This window comes from Neomonachus schauinslandi, chromosome 12 (assembly GCF_002201575.2).
Source record: "Neomonachus schauinslandi chromosome 12, ASM220157v2, whole genome shotgun sequence".
In the NCBI taxonomy this organism is placed as follows: Eukaryota; Metazoa; Chordata; class Mammalia; order Carnivora; family Phocidae; genus Neomonachus; species Neomonachus schauinslandi.
Window position 1 is genome coordinate 102,541,695 of NC_058414.1, and position 15,936 is coordinate 102,557,630.

At 45.7% G+C, this 15,936-nt stretch overlaps 1 protein-coding gene across 1 annotated transcript in view; it reads left to right on the forward strand.

Moving 5' to 3' along the window:
* DPP6 (dipeptidyl peptidase like 6) overlaps positions 1 to 15,936 on the forward strand; it is a 694,644-nt gene that overhangs the window by 629,230 nt on the left and 49,478 nt on the right. The window lies entirely within an intron of this gene.

A 15,936-nucleotide genomic window follows, 5' to 3' on the forward strand; every position in this document is an offset into this window, starting at 1 on the left:
CGATCCCGGGACTCCAGGATCATGACCTGAGCCGAAGGCAGTCGCTTAACCAACTGAGCCACCCCCGCGCCCTCACCCTCTTTTTATGAGTGTCTTCCAAAGTCTTGAGAAGCCATACAACAGGACAACTCAGCCCCCTGGCCACCACAGGCTCAGCCCCAGACATTCTCCCAAGATAATGGGAGACAAATGGTGTCGCGGGGGGGCCTCTGAAATACAACTTTAGCCCCACCTTGGCCCCTCGAAGGTTATTACCAAACTCCACGGGAAGTCGGGTGTATCAAGGTCTCCTGGTTGCCAGGCCAGCAACTCCTACCGCCCCATGGCAGGATCTTTAGGAGCTTACAACTTGGACAAATGTGGAGGTTTATGTGGCAGAGATGGGAAAATGGCAAGCCGGCCCGCCAGGACCTGAGACAGCAGCCTGACTGGAGCCACGAAATCAGACATCCGTAGTCTCGTCTCCAGGAGGAGAAGCATCCTAACAAAATGCAGAAGGGAGAGATCGAAGTGAACTTAAAAAAGAACGTCCCAGACAAGGATCCGTCATTTAAAATCCATTTAAATATTTAGTGTGTTGCCTTATGTTAACATTAGCATAAACTAGCCCCTTGTCTACAAAATTTCTCTGTAAATTTTTTTTTTATATTAACCTATTTTCTGGCTAAAGTAACTCGAATTCCCAAATTAACCTTGCCCCCAAAACCTAATCAAAACCTCATTTTTAAAAAGGGATTTTCTAAAAAGACTTAAGTGTACAAAGCCTACAGCAGCGAACCCTCGGGCCCCGGGCGGGGTGAGGGGGACTTAGCGGCCGTGAGAGCCAATCCGGATCCTGCCTCCGGTGTCCCCCACCAGCATTGCTGGTAATTGCCACGGGGTGAAGCTCCCAAAGAGAGTGATTACGCTGTCCAAGAGTCTGATTGCTTGGGGGTTGTGTTGGGGACGAAGAAGCAAGGGTAGGCTCACGGATGAGGTGGCACCTCAAATGAAGGCGAGGGTGGGATTCAGAGTGTGAAGTGCAGTGTAGTGGGGAGGGTGCAGCATGAGAGGGGCATGGGGGTGCACTGAGATCACGTGGAGGGTCCCCTCACAGCCTGGGAGCCCCCATCTGTCCAGCTGAGCACTGAGATCGCATGGAGGGTGCCCACCCCACCCCCAGCCTGTGAGCCTAGATCCAACCATAAGGGCTTAGAGATCATGTGGAGGGTCCCCACTAGGCCTGGGGGCCCCCATCCGTCCAGAAGTGCTGAGATCACACGGCAGGTCCCCCACAGCCTGGGAGCCCCCATCCGTCCAGCGGAGTGCTGACTTGTATGGAGGATCCCCCCACTCAGCCTGGGAGCCCCCACCTGTCCAGCAGAGGCTTGCATTTAAGAAGTCCCATTTAACAACCAAAATTAAGTTCAATAATTCTATTTACCCCCATGTTTCTCAGCAGAGATTAAAGTAGGCCCATATGTGTAGCCCACAGTAGCATTCATTAAACTTCGTCCTCTGTGTATTTCTTTCACACCCCAAAGCTACTCTGGAGACTCCTATAAGCCTCTGAACCAAAATAATGTCCCCACCCCCGGCTCGAGAGGCTTTCCTTCTCTGCTCCTGCAGCACTGGGTAGATTAACGTGGCCTCTGAGACACAGCCAGAACAGCACCACCAACAAAGAATCCTCCCCATTTGGGCTGAAGAAAAACATGATGACATTAGTGGATTCTCTGTGAATTAGGGGAGGGGAGATCGGGGAATGCTTCACGTTCACAGCTGCTCAGCCCGTCCACAGGGAGCTGTGAACGGTTCAGTATGGACAGCGGAGGAGGTGGTAGCCCAAGGATTTAGAACCAGGACAGGGTGGACAGCAACCAGCCAAGACAGATGCCCACTCAGCGCAGCCTCGGGCCGTCACGCGGGGGGGTCGGCGGGGTTGGGGATCATGCGAGCAGCTGCAAGGTCGCAAAATTGCAACACCCCCATATAAACGCCTCTGCCTGTCTATGCACCTTCCATTATGAGGGGTTTTGGTGAGTTCATCTGCTGTGGCCCTGTCCCCTTAACTTACAGGACGGTGCTTGGCGTGGTAACTGGATCCCAGCTGACTGGCACCGTCAGTTGTCTGCAGGGAGTGCGGCTGTGTAACTCGCCCTTTGGCGTGTGGTCCTTCCCCTGGCATGCGGTGATCTCCTCCCTCATCATCACACTAACTTAGTCTCATCATCCTGTGCTGTCTTCTCCAACACTTCTTAAAGTTTATAGTCTGTGCTTTCTCGAGGCTTGTCATTTCTGTATTTCCGTATAATTTTTTAAGATTTTATTTATTAGAGAGCACGCATGCACACAGGTGGAGGGGGTGGAGGGAGAAGCAGGCTCCCCACTGAGCAGGGACCCCTCCCTCCGAACTCTGGCTCCATCCCAGGACCCCGAGATCATGACCTGAGCCAAAGGCAGGTGCTTAACCAACCGAGCCACCCAGGCACCCCTGTAATTCTTAAATTCTTAATTTTTATGATGTAAAAATTTTAAGAGGCATACGTTCTTTTTATACTTTTGCACACGATAGATTAAAATAGTGTAGGTGAGGAAAGACTCACGTTTGCAATGCTTACGTCCACTCCTTACCTAGTGAGGCCCTCTTACGTGTGCCAGTATTTCTGTCTATAAGACATGGGTTTCAGATGGTCACTGAATGCTTGCATGAGGAACGCCTGTAAACCAGATGCTGTAGAACCTTGTGGAAATTCAACCATATATTTAATGTACAGATGTTTAGATTTCTTTCCAGATCTCTAGGGTCTGGCATTGAAGCTAGATGCATCCAAAATACTGTGTTATGATGTAACACTTTATAATGATTTTCCAGGAAATATCAATAAGCTTTTGATTTGCACACTTACTTGTCTTCTCACTGACCCACTAAGAAGGGTGATGATGGAAATACCTAATATTTGCTCAGCTCTTCACAGTTTGAAAAGCACATTCCTTATATTTGGTGTTTCTATTCCCATTTCTGATTCCTTGCAATTTCTACTCTAACACAAAGAGATCTTAGCGTTCCCTGCACTGAACATATTGTCTCACACTTCTGTACTTTGTCTTTGATGGCTCAGCGAATGCCTATCCCTTCCCCAGAGCTTTCTCTGGGTAAGGGTTGGTTTTTATCAGCCCTTTGGATGAGCTAACCCAGGCAGCGTGGGCATAGCTGTGGATTCATGCTCAGACCAGTATGTGGGACGGGAACTATCGCTGATTCCTCATCTGTCCTGGGCCACCAGCTCAGAAGCCTGGCTGCGTCCCCCGCAGAGCTGGGACATGACCTTCCCATCTTAGATGACCCCAGTGTTATGTCTGAGGGAAAAAGTACTCACTTTCTGTATTCGTTTCCTGGAGCTGCCGTAGCATTACTACCAGCTGGGTGGGCTTAGAGCAACAGAAATGTACTCTCTCACAGTTCTAGGGACCAGAAGTCTGAAAGCAAGTTGTCTGCATGGTTAACCCTGCTGGAGGCTCCAAGAAGGGACCTGTTCTGTGCCTCTCCCTAGCTTCTCATTGCTGCCAGAAATCCTTGGTGATCCTGGCTTGTAGATGCACCACCCGAATCTCTGCCTCCAGAGGCATGTGGTCTTCTTCCTGTGTCCCTGGACCCCAATTTCCCTCTCCTTGTAAGGACACCAACCATGGGTAAGGACCCACCCCACTCCAGTCAACTTCATCTTAACCTGATTACATTTACAAAGGCCCTATTTCCAGATAAGGTCACATTCACAGGTACTGGGGTTAGGACTGCAACATCTCTTTTAGGGGGACACAGTTAACCCACGACACCTCCCTTGTGTGACTCAAATCACCTTCTTGTATAAGAGAGGAAAGAAACCCTGTTGCTGTTTTTCTCGGGGACACACATTTAAGGGCAGCCACATTAGACTTGGTGATAGAGACTGTTCCTAATGGCTGTGCCACTTTCTAGAATGAATGAGAGGAGCCGCTGAGGAAAGCAATGGGATCTAACCCATGTTAGAAGATTCAGAAGATAATGCTGGCATGTTAGCAGAAGCGTACATTTTTTCCAGAAATTCTTCTTCCATGTCAGAAAGCAAAATGAATGCTCACGTCACACGGTGCTTTGAAAAGTAGTTAGGGTTTTCTCCTCCCCAGCTGAAGTCAACCATGAGCCACTGAATCAGAGCACCCCGTTTACATAATTTGAGTTTTGCAATCATAGCTCTGTTTAGAGAATTGGATTTTTCTCTTCAAACTGAATCCCAAGAGCATGATTCATTTTCCTTCAAGTTTGTCAGAAGGACTCAGTCAGTCCTATCTCTAAGAAACGACTGAATTCCACCAGGAAAATGGGACCTGTGCATTAAACAGCGTTTGCTATTTCATACCAAAACAGTTTCATGTTTTTAAAAATTAATAAATTTCTTTTTCATGGAACCCAATTTGGAACTCTAGCTTTTCTTCCTGTTGCGAGTTGAGAACAGAACAACCTGTGTTGTGAATCCTGCTGCGGTCCTGGCCTTCACCTCTCTTCCGTGTCAAGTTGTGATTTAGGAGCCACTTGCCAGTGGTTGAGATGTTTGGTCATAGATTCAGCAACTCAATTTATCAAGACAAACTTCTCCATCTTGAAGTCAAATTGAAACAAAATACAATGACGTAAGCTTAAAATAAAGCGAGTGACTCTATCCAGATGACTGTTCTTACTATTAAATGCTCGGGGCTCTATCATCTCTGTCGCTGCCATGGAGAGAGAGAAATCGCAGAAATGGAGAGCAATGAAGGATGGAATCGGAGAGAGCTGGCTAGAAGTTGGGCTCCTCCACTCACTAGCTTTGTGACTTGGGCACGTTGGCTAGCCTTGCTAGACTCTCCATTTACTCGTCCTGAAAACTGGGGCAACAACAGTACCCACAAGGTTATTGTCAGGGTTGATGGAGATAACAACGCACATGGAGGACTTAGCATGGTGTCTAATACACAGTAAATGTGTAGTAAATGACAGCTAATACTGTTGTGATCACGGTCACCATCATCATCATCATCATCTTAGTAATCAATGAAGAGTGTCTTAGATGTCCGCCAGTTCCTGACTCAGCATCTGGAAGGTGGGGCTGACGCTACAGATGGTTAACGTCTGTGAAATTAACAAAGCAAGTCCCTTACTCAGTGTTTCCAAATGTGAGTGGCCATCTGATACCTCATCAGGTGGTGCTGGAAGCCCTGGTTCTGCCCTTACACTCGCAGGGTAGAAGCTTCCAAAAGTGACTGTGGTTGCCAGAGCCACAGAACCTTAAGTCACCCCTCTGTAAGCATGGAGCTGAAGAACCTGGTGGCTTCCAGAGTACATATGCCAAAGGGGCCCTCCACAGCTGGTTCTTGGCAGAACTTAGGAAGGAACCAGATGTTCTTTCTTTCTTCAGCACTGGGTAATTTCTCTCTGTGTGCCATTTCTTCTCTCTGCCTTTACTCCCTCAGATGCCCAGTACTCCCAGCCACCCTGGCCACATCCTGACCTCGGGGAATGTAACTGAGGGAGAAATGCACACTGAGGTGTTATGTTATGTTAGTTCTTCCTGAGTTTTAGTCAGAACGAAGCCATGAATGGCAGGGATGAGAAAGAGGTGTTGGCCTTGCAGACCAACCTCACTTCACTGAAAGTCACTGACTACAGTGCTATAGATAAGATGTTTTGGCCAAGTCCAGGCTCAGTGAGGAAGAACGTCGTGAGCGATTGGTTGGTCATGTCTGCCACACTTAGCAGTGAGGGAGGAGGTGGTGCCCACGCACCACATATCTGTTACTGGAAGGAATAGAAATGGTTACTGATCTTGACACCACTAGAGAAATTTTCCTGAGGGAATGTTGTTGCCCAAGGTTTCTGACTGAAGGACAGCTATTAGTCATACATCTTTTGGAATGAGGAGACGATAGCTCCAGACCCCTCCAAAGTGGCCCAGAGCTAATGCTGGTTCACACCCAGTCCTCCAGTGCATGTCTAAGCAGGTGCGCCCTCTTACAGCCTGGCCCAGTGTAAGCATTAAATATTGTCTTCCACTGAAATTATTTCAAATAATTATATATAATGGGGCCAGAGCTAGAAAAATAATAATCTGCATCCTCATTGACAAAACTGTATTATTAGGTTCAAACATATAGGGTGATATCAGTCCCCTACAACAAGATTTTGAAAGGGAAAAGCACATGGTTTGCTTCTACAAGCTACCTAATCCTCTAGACATCTCTTAGACCAAGTTTCCAAGGCATTAACCTGGGCTGCCCTTTTTAATTTTGAGTTTGTCCAAGTGAATGTTTGGAACCAAGTTTCAGACTCCTTGGAGCATTGCTAGTGTGTTTGTGAGGAAGAACATCTGATCAATCTCTCAAACATTTGGAGCTACTCCCTTTGAGGCTGTGATACCAAGAACAAGGGAAGAGATTCTCAGGGCCGGTTATATCATTAGTATAATATACATGAATACTTTGGAAGATGTTAAACTCATCAGTAAATGCTGCCAGACTCCAAGCAAATCACTCAGTTGGAGCCCTGTTGCTCCTTTATAGCCAAACAAGTATCTCCCTTGGGAAAGAAACTTCGCACTTTCCCAGCTGACCCCTTCTGCATCACCAGGCAAGTGTCTGACCTGTGCGAGTACCGGGTGACAGGGTACTTTCTGCAAAATGGAAAGTCTTTCCTGAAAATATCCTCTTTGAAATGTCGATTGACAATAAACAATACCATTCAGTGCAATTATAACAGCTCTATGATCCACATACTCCTTTCATGCCCACTGGCCCAACTCCAGCGAGTTAAGAGCCTGTACCCATCAGGTTTCCTTCAGGCTCTCCCTCCAACCAGCCACTTTGCTTGGGACCACCACATCACATTCCCTAAAGTGTATTTTTCTTCAGAATGGCTTCCCGACCACATATGTTTCTCTCTTTTCCACACTAAATGGTAAAAGAAACACAAAATTAAAAAATAAATGGCACCACTGGGTCACCAAGAAGGGGGCCACCAGCAGACAGAACAATGAAGAATTTTTAGAAAGTAAATAGATCACATTGAGAGTGAAAGCCAAAGCCTGGGATATGTAGTGTGATTGATGAAGAATGTGACTACAAAAAAAAAAAAAAAAAAAGTAAAAACAATCAACAAAACTAAAAGACAACCTACGGGAATGGAAGATGTTCGCAAATGACCTGTCCAATAAAGGGCTAGTATCCAAAATATGTAAAGAACTGATACAACTAAACATCCAAAAAACAACCCAGTTAAAAAATGGGCAGAAGACATGAGCAGACATTTCTCCAAAGAAGACATCCAGATGGCCAACACACATGGGAAGATGCTCAACATCACTCTTCATCAGGGAAATGCAAATCAAAATTACAATGAGGCATCACCTCACACCGGTCAGAATGGCTAAAATCAAAAACATAAACAACAGGTGTTGGCAAGGATGAGGAGAAAAAGGAACGCTCATGCACTCTTGGTGGGAATGCAAAGTGATGCAGCCACTGTGGAAAACAGTATGGAGGTTCCTCCAAAAATTAAAAATAGAATTACCATATGATCCAGTAATTCCACTTCTTGGTATTTACCCAAAGAATATGAAAACACTAAATTGAAAGGATACATGCACCCCTATGTTTATTGTAGCATTACTTACGATCACCGAATTATAGAAGCAGTCCGAGTGTCCAAGGACAGATGAATGGATAAAGAAGATGTGGTGGATATACAGTGGAATATTAAAGAATGAAAAAGAATGAAATCTTGCCATTTGCCACAACATGGATGGATCTAGAGAGTACTGTCAAAGAAAGACAAATATATGATTTCACTCCTATGTGGAATATAAGAAACAAGACAAATGAAAGAGACAAAATGAAAATAAGAGACAAACCAAGAAACAAACTCTTAACTACAGAGAACACACCTGAGGGTCACCAGAGAGGAGGTGGTGGGGGGATAGGGGAAATAGGTGAAGGGAATTAAGAGTGCACTTCTCTCTCTTTTTTTTTTTTTTTTAAGATTTTATTTATTTATTTGACAGACACAGAGAGAGAGGGAACACAAGCAGGGGGAGTGGGAGAGGGAAAAGCAGGCTTCCCGCGGAGCAGGGAGCCGGATGTGGGGCTCGATCCCAGGACCCTGGGATCATGACCTGAGCTGAAGGCAGATGCTTAACGACTGAGCCACCCAGGCGCCCCAAGAGTGCACTTCTCTTGATGAGCACTGAATCATGTAGAGAATTGCTGAATCACCATGTTGTACACCTGAAGCTAATATAACACTGCATGTTAACTCTACTAGAATTAAAATTAAAAGCTTAATTGAAAAGAAAAAAGAGTAAACTCACTCAACAAAATATATGCCCTCCCCTAAATTTTTTTTAGTTCAAAAGAAAAACTGAAGAGAGGGGTCATTGCATGCCCCGGTTTTCCAAGAAAGCCAGATAATGCCTGACAAAGATCAGTGGAGGCCTCATAATTATTTTTGCTGCCTTTCTCTTCATTCTCAAAAGTGTCCTTGTTTGGGCAACATTATGAACAGAACCCCACCAAATCGTAATCTGGAAGATCCAGCAGGGTTGCCCAGAAGACCACTATTGGACAGAGATGAAAACTCAAAGAAATCTTGAGAGATATGAATAATAGATCCAAGAAATGCATACTGCCATGTGGAGGTTCTAGGGGAGACTGGGAAGAATAAAGGGGGGAAAATAAACCAAGATATACTAGAAGAAAATCCCACTGAGCATTGAGTTATTAGAGAGGAAAGAAGCATGGAATGTCTTACAAGAATTTGAGGAAAGAGCTGAATTTAATTCCCCCAAATGAAACTTGGCAATTCAGAGTTTAGAAATTACATAAGGTTACAGGGAGGGGCACTATGGAGGGTTTTTTCTTTTCATTTTTCTTTCCTTTTCTTTTTTTATTGTAAATACTCAGAGTAGTATCAGACTTCTCACCTTCAAAACAACAGTTCAGGAAATAGTGGAACATGATCTATAAGATACTGCTGATAGAAAACAGTATTTTGTCCTGTCCCCACTAAGCTCTTGTTCATAAAATGGGCAGGAAAAGGAACTTGGGGATGTTCAAATATGTAAAATTTACCATTCATGCATCTGCCCCGGAAAAAAACTATACACAGATGCACTTAAACAAAAGAAGGGGGCTGCTCAAAGAGAAGTAAGAGGCAAATGATGAGCAAAGAAACTAATAAACTTTAACAAAATTATAAATCATTATTGGATAAAATTTTATGCAGTTGTTAGTAAAGATTCCTAAAACAAAAGTCCTTAAAAAACTAGAAGAAACTTCTGGATGATTCCAGCCAGCTCTGAAAAGACAACTGTGCTGGAGGAGTTGCAGTGGGAGGGGCAGGAGGGAAAGTGAGCCCCCCACACTGGAGAAGAGTGAGGTGCATGCAGGTTCGTTGTGGGTGGGGAGGGGGCCAGGAGAACCAGGTGCCTGCGTAGTGAAGAATTAACTGGACCCTTATCTTACACCACGCACACGCACAACTCAAAATGGATTAAAGACTTAAGCATAAGACCTGACCCTGTAAAACCCCTAGAACACATGGGGGAAATTCTCGTGACATGGGTCTTGGCGGTGATTTCATGGACATGACACCAAAAGCTCAGGAAACAAAACCAAAAAGAAACGAGTGAGACTGCATGACACACAAAGGCTGGTGCACAGCCAAGGACGCCATCCACAGAGAGATGAGGCAGCGCACACGGGGGGAGAAGATAGTTGCAGACCACACATCTGACCAGGCGTTCATGTCCAAAATGAGTGTGGGCTGTGAGCCACGCGCCCACCCCTTGCACGGCCACTGGAGAGTTCCAAGGGAGGTGGATGACCCCCATGGGTAGGTTCTCCAGAGCACACACTTGACATTGTATCCTGTTTCTTGAATTTCTCTCTTTTTTTTGTAATCCTTATTTTTACATTGTTCTGCTTTTCCCACCTATCCATTTTAAGCCAGTTTTATTTTATCTCTGCATTTGTATCTTTCTTATCTGCCTTAAATCCTGTTTGCCACAGACCCAGGGCAGACAAACGTGATCTATGAGCGGGGGACGGCTGGCCAACTGACCGGCAGAAACCTCACACTGCTCCGCCAGCTCTGGGGTGGCCGGTGGTCAGGCCAGAGCGCCTCGGACCCAGGTAGCAGCCCCGCCCGCCCGTTGTCAAGGGCAACGTTAAAGGGACTTCGATATACAAAACAGATCAAAATGATGTCTCATTGGCATTATAATATTTTATTAGCTCAGAAGTACAGCATGGGCTTTCCAGATCAATCAGGGAAGACACTGAGACTGTTTTTGGTGAATTAGTAAATTTGGAAATGACAAATTCGAGAATGCAGGTCAAAGTCATAGACTTGTACCCACGGGCGTCCGAGTCCTGAAATTCCAGTCACACCCTCACAGAGCCACCGCAGCCCTTCTGTTTTCAAGCCCCTGCTGGAATAAATGGCTGAGATGTTCCTAATGTTCGTTCAAAACCTATCAAACTATTTACCCACCCCTTCTCAGATTTCCAACCTCCGGTGTCCAAGCCCGTGAACTTTCTCTGATCCACCCTCTCTTTCTCCTTCCTCTGAGAGTATTCTTTGCCTCTTTTATGCTCTTGTGTCTTGTACCTCTCCCTCCTGGGCACAAAGCTCCCCAAAAGCAGGACCTGTTTCGTTGGCGTCTACACAGCAACTCTATCATAGACTGGATATTTGTGGGTTGATACAGGTGCGCTCATGAGCCCAGCAGTGCTTCAGGGTGGTGATGGGTGCCATGTGTATAGGAGTCTTGGAGATGGGTGCAAACCATCAGGGGCCGGAGCCCATAGACGCGCCCCTCCTCTCCTCCCTCCTTCCCTCCCAACACATCTCTGCCATGTCTCCTTCCTCTGTACCAACCCCTTAGGCGCTCTCTGTCCCCGCACCCTGCCTCAGTTTCCCCTTAGCACATCTCACGGCTGCCACGGATATTTTTGTGTATGTGTTCCAATGCCCGTCTTGCCTGCAGAATGTCAGCTCAGTGAGTGCAGTTTGTGTCACCCCTACTTGGAGCCCAGCACCTAGAACAATGCATGGTGCATAGCGGGTTCTCAATAAAGAAATACGTTTTTGAGGGAATGAATAAAAGCTCCACCAAAATGCTACACTTGGAGGCCAACATAGACCGAATTCAAAGTCATAATTATACTCTAGAACTTCCCAGAAAAGAACTCCTGTGCCCTTTTGAAGGTGTTTTGAAAGCTACCTCTCATAATGTGGAAAGCCTAAATATTCTTTAAGACATTATTTCCTGCCATCACTCATAAAAGTGCACTTACAGGATATGAAAGTATAAGCACTGATTTACTTTTTTAGGCAGAAATGTAAACAAGGAAAGAGGGCTCCAAGCAAGAAAAATAATGCAACATGCAATTTTAAATCATATCATTAACATGCAGTAGATGGGCCTGAATGAATTTTCCAAGTGAATATAGACCTTTTGGGCAGACTTGACATGTTTCTTCAGAGAGAAGCCCTGAGGCCTGTGGATGAAATTTCAGGGAGTTTTGTCTGCATGTAACACAGGAAAAGCCGTGAAGTGTTGTAAGCATCGTTCTAAGGTTCTAGCTGGATGTGCCCTGTAGGTCCGCACCGTGGTGGTGGAAGCTCCTACCCGGAGTTCTCCGGGCGGAAACTAGGTGGCCAGTGATGGAGAAGTCTTAGGAAGATCCCTTTGGGCTCTTGGGGACTCTATGACCTCATATTCTCGCCAACATAGGAGTCCGGGGTTGTTCTTTTCCATTACTGATGCAGTAGATCACCTGTAGGGAACAGGCCAGCATCCAGGCACGTTAGGCACCTTCTCCAAACATTGGGTATCTCTGGCCACATACAGTGGCGCTTAACACTAAAAAACTGCACACTTGAGCGATCTGAAGTACATTCTAATCCCATCACCAAAACCCATTGTATCTGTGAAGTCAAAGTTTAGTATTAGGCCAATTTTACTGAGTTGTCTTTTGAAAACGTGATGATTGTCCACTCATGGGGTATGGCATCACCGAGGCTCACCAGCTGCCAGAGAATCTCAGGAGGTTGTGCCTTAGCTGTCCAAGCTGTATTTTGCTGTCTCTGCCTCACCTCACCTGCCTTGGACAGGACGTGACTTCAGCTCTCTGATCATGTCAGAGCCCCACTTCATAATCTGGATTTTTTTTTTTAAAGAAGATACTCAGAGAAAGTCAATTTTATTTTTCCACTTAGTGGTTATTTGTGAAAAGTTTGTTTTATAGATGGAGATAAGGAGGCATTGGCACTGGACGAAAAGAATCCTCACCTTAAACCACACTGCTGGCATATTTTGACCACCAGCAAAATATCCATCCATCTCTCCCACCCGAGTTCCTATAGTAGGTATGTTTTTGTTTTAAACCAGGGAACATTAATTGCCTAGCAGAGATGAATTAGAAGTATTCGATTGGAAACGTATAGCTGGCCCTCAACAAAAGTTTCCATTTTAGATAAGACATAAAGGGGCACCTGGGTGGCTCAGTTGGTTAAGTGTCTGCCTTCGGCTCAGGTCATGATCCCGGGGTCCTGGGATGGAGCCCCACATTGGGCTCCCTGCTCGGCAGGAAGCCGGCTTCTCCCTCTCCCACTCCCCCTGCTTGTGTTCCCTCTCTCGCTGTGTCTCTCTCTGTCAAATAAATAAAATATTTTAGATAAGACATAAAAAGAATCGATCACAAACTTAATTATTGATGCTAATGGAAAGGAAAAGGAATAATGGAGAACAGATGCTTGTCTAGCCATGAGTTTCTGCTCCTCCCCTTTCTCACTGTCGAAGAGAACATTTGCATATGTAGATGCTTGGTGGCACAGGGAGGGAAAGTCCGTGAGTGAACCCCACTTGGCAGATTAAATGGGGTGTGCTGATTTCTGGCTCTTACATTATTCCAACAGAGCTTCAAAACCCATATTTTTATGGGGCACCTGGGTGGCTCAGTCGTTGGGCGTCTGCCTTCGGCTCAGGTCATGATCCCAGGGTCCTGGGGTCGAGTCCCACATCGGGCTCCCTGCTCGGCAGGAAGCCTGCTTCTCCCTCTCCCACTCCCCCTGCTTGTGTTCCTGCTCTCGCTATCTCTCTCTGTCAAATAAATAAATAAAATCTTTAAAAAAAACCATATTTTTATATAAAAATCGAATTTCTAAATGTTGGAAACCAACTACAATTTGAAACATGTTCCTTTTGGCTAAGCAGAGCATTAGCAGGCTACATTCGAACCACAGGTGACCAGTCTGTGACGTCTGCTCGAAGCAACACAATGGATTGCCAGGGGGAGTTCCTTATTGGTTTTTGGTCCCAGTTATGAGCTTCCCTCTTGGTTATCACTGAGTAACCAAAGCTTAAATAGCCAAAAGGAGCCATAAGAGAAGTAGATATGTTTAAGTCTCAAGGATCCAATGCTGGACACTCATGAATCCATGATACCTTTTAAAACTGATCTGTAGGAATCTTTCGAAGGTGTTTGTACTTAATCCATACTGTCCAGCATGGTTGAATAAGGCAGTTTTCATATTAATAAATTCTTCCCATTATACCATACATAAATTGTCTTCAAAGACATAAGGCTATTTATCACTTGTCCTGCTAGCTGTAAATCGATCTTTCTTTGCTGCTCCGGGGAGCTCTTTGGCACTGTCGGTGTCTGCCATCATTGACTTGAACCACTGGTCCATGTGAGGAAGAAAGTTCTCACAAAATAAACTGCGGTGATTGTTAATTCCGCTTTCCTTGCTTCGTTGTTGAGGAAACCGAGGCACAGAGCTGTTAATGACTTAGGCAAACCACGCAGCCAGTCAGTAGCAGCACCAGACCCCACGCCCTCCGGCCGCCATGCTGGTGTTTCTGTGAACACTGTTCTTCTCACGTGTGTCCTGCTTAACATAATGGCTGGCCATCGAAAGTTTTGTGTGCTTGGCACATTGTACCCAGAGAAAGAACAAAAGAGGTAAACCTGGAAGATTTCCTAAGGAAAAAGGCGAAAAACAAAGCTCAGAAGTCACGTTTTCTCGTAAGTTCTCTCCGTGTCATGCATACCAGTTACGTAGCTTCAAAAACTGGATGGCTCACGTTTGAGTGAGAATACAGAAGATGTGGTGTGAGCCCCTCGTCCTACTACCACGAGGAGATTTGCATGCTAATAATGAATCGCTGTTAAGGAAAAGAGTCAACAAGAGACCTACAGTTAGGAGTTTAGCCCATATCCAACATGTAAGTGTACACTCATTATAAGAATGGGAGCTACAAATAATCATGTAAATTGTGGGTGATCCCAATCCTGTACATTCTCAGCACAGTGGAGAGCTTAATACACCAAACATGAAACAACGGTTGTCTTCTTCAATGTTGTCCAACAACAAAAAAGCCAAAATGGCAACCGAAGGTGCGGCAGGGGCAGAGAGGATTGAAAAATGAATTTGAAAAAGGAGGAAAACTTCCTACAAAGCGCTTTCTTCAGGAAATGTGGTGCCAAATAAGTCGGCAAATTTTTTCTCTCCAAGGAGATAAAGTAGGGTCATCCATGATCTTAAAATAGTCACATTCAAAGAAAAATGAGCAGAGACATCTGGCTAAATGTTACATCTTGTTTTCACTTCCATTAATTTTTTTCCCAGAAGAAGGTATTAGATCATGTTAGACAGCTATTGGATGATAATACAGCACTCTAAACACATTTTTAAAAGCCACGTGTTTTATGCTTTGTGGCTGTCAGTCCATACATGGACATGAATATAGGGAATCCCTAAACACAGTAACGTCCCTCCTGCCTGGTTTCTATCTCAGCAGAATCATTAAAATGTCAGGGAGAAGCCCCTTCGCCCCCTGCCTCATTTCCCTAACACAGGTTCTGACTTTCACCTCGCTCTTTCATCCAGTTAAATTATTGAGCAGCTGCTGTATGCCTCTAGATGCTAAGGAGTCAAAGAATTAGAGGTCCTGCCTTGAGGGACTCGTGTTGAGGGGGGAGCACCCTTACCAGAAATGTCATCTCATGTGATCGGTGCTGTTACTGAGATGTGTGCAGGGGGGTGGGAGAACCGAGGAATCCTCTATGTGCTAGCAACTTTGCTGGAGCCGACTGTATGCATTTGAATAAGGCATCGTCCTTGACCTTAGGGAAGTCACAGATGCGTGGTAAGACTCTACCTAACAGAAGTCCATAGATTTAGGCCTTAGAGGCTGCTCTGAAAGTCCAGTAGTTCACTGTTTCCTTTCCCACTAGCCGAGCCACAGAGCCACCACCCATTCTACAGATGAGAATGTTAAGACACTTTATACATCTTGCCCAAAGCACACAGTTAATCAGGGGCACGGGCGGGGCTAGAATCAGTATTATTTTTTCCACACCTGAATTCTCCAGGTGCCCGTGAACACCACTCTCGCTATCTCCTGTGCACAGGGACAAACTGCCATTTTTGCTGATGGTTTTCCTCCAATGCTTCTTCCACAGACATGTATACTGAGCCCTGGTGAAGTTCTGGACACAAGAGGGCACTGCAGCCCTGCATGTTAGTACCTGCCTTCCCAGGCCTGTATGGGGTCGGTGCAATACGGCGCATTTGCCAGTGTCTGCCACCCGCTCCAGTGTGTAAATCACACCACCTGCACTGACTCTGTCCACCACCCAGTGGGGCCACAGAGACAGAGCCGTCCAAACTGAGAAGTCTCTCTCTGATGCTCACTATCTGCCAGATATTGACTGCAGGCTAGGCATGCAAGGATGAGCAAGACAGAGAGGCCCTGCCCTCAAGTAGCCCAGAGTCTAGGGACCTTAAACATGTTGTGAAATCCATCAAGGGGACTAGCATGGGAAGGGAGCTGGCAAGAGCTTCAGCTGGGATGGGCTACCTCACCCATGTCATGG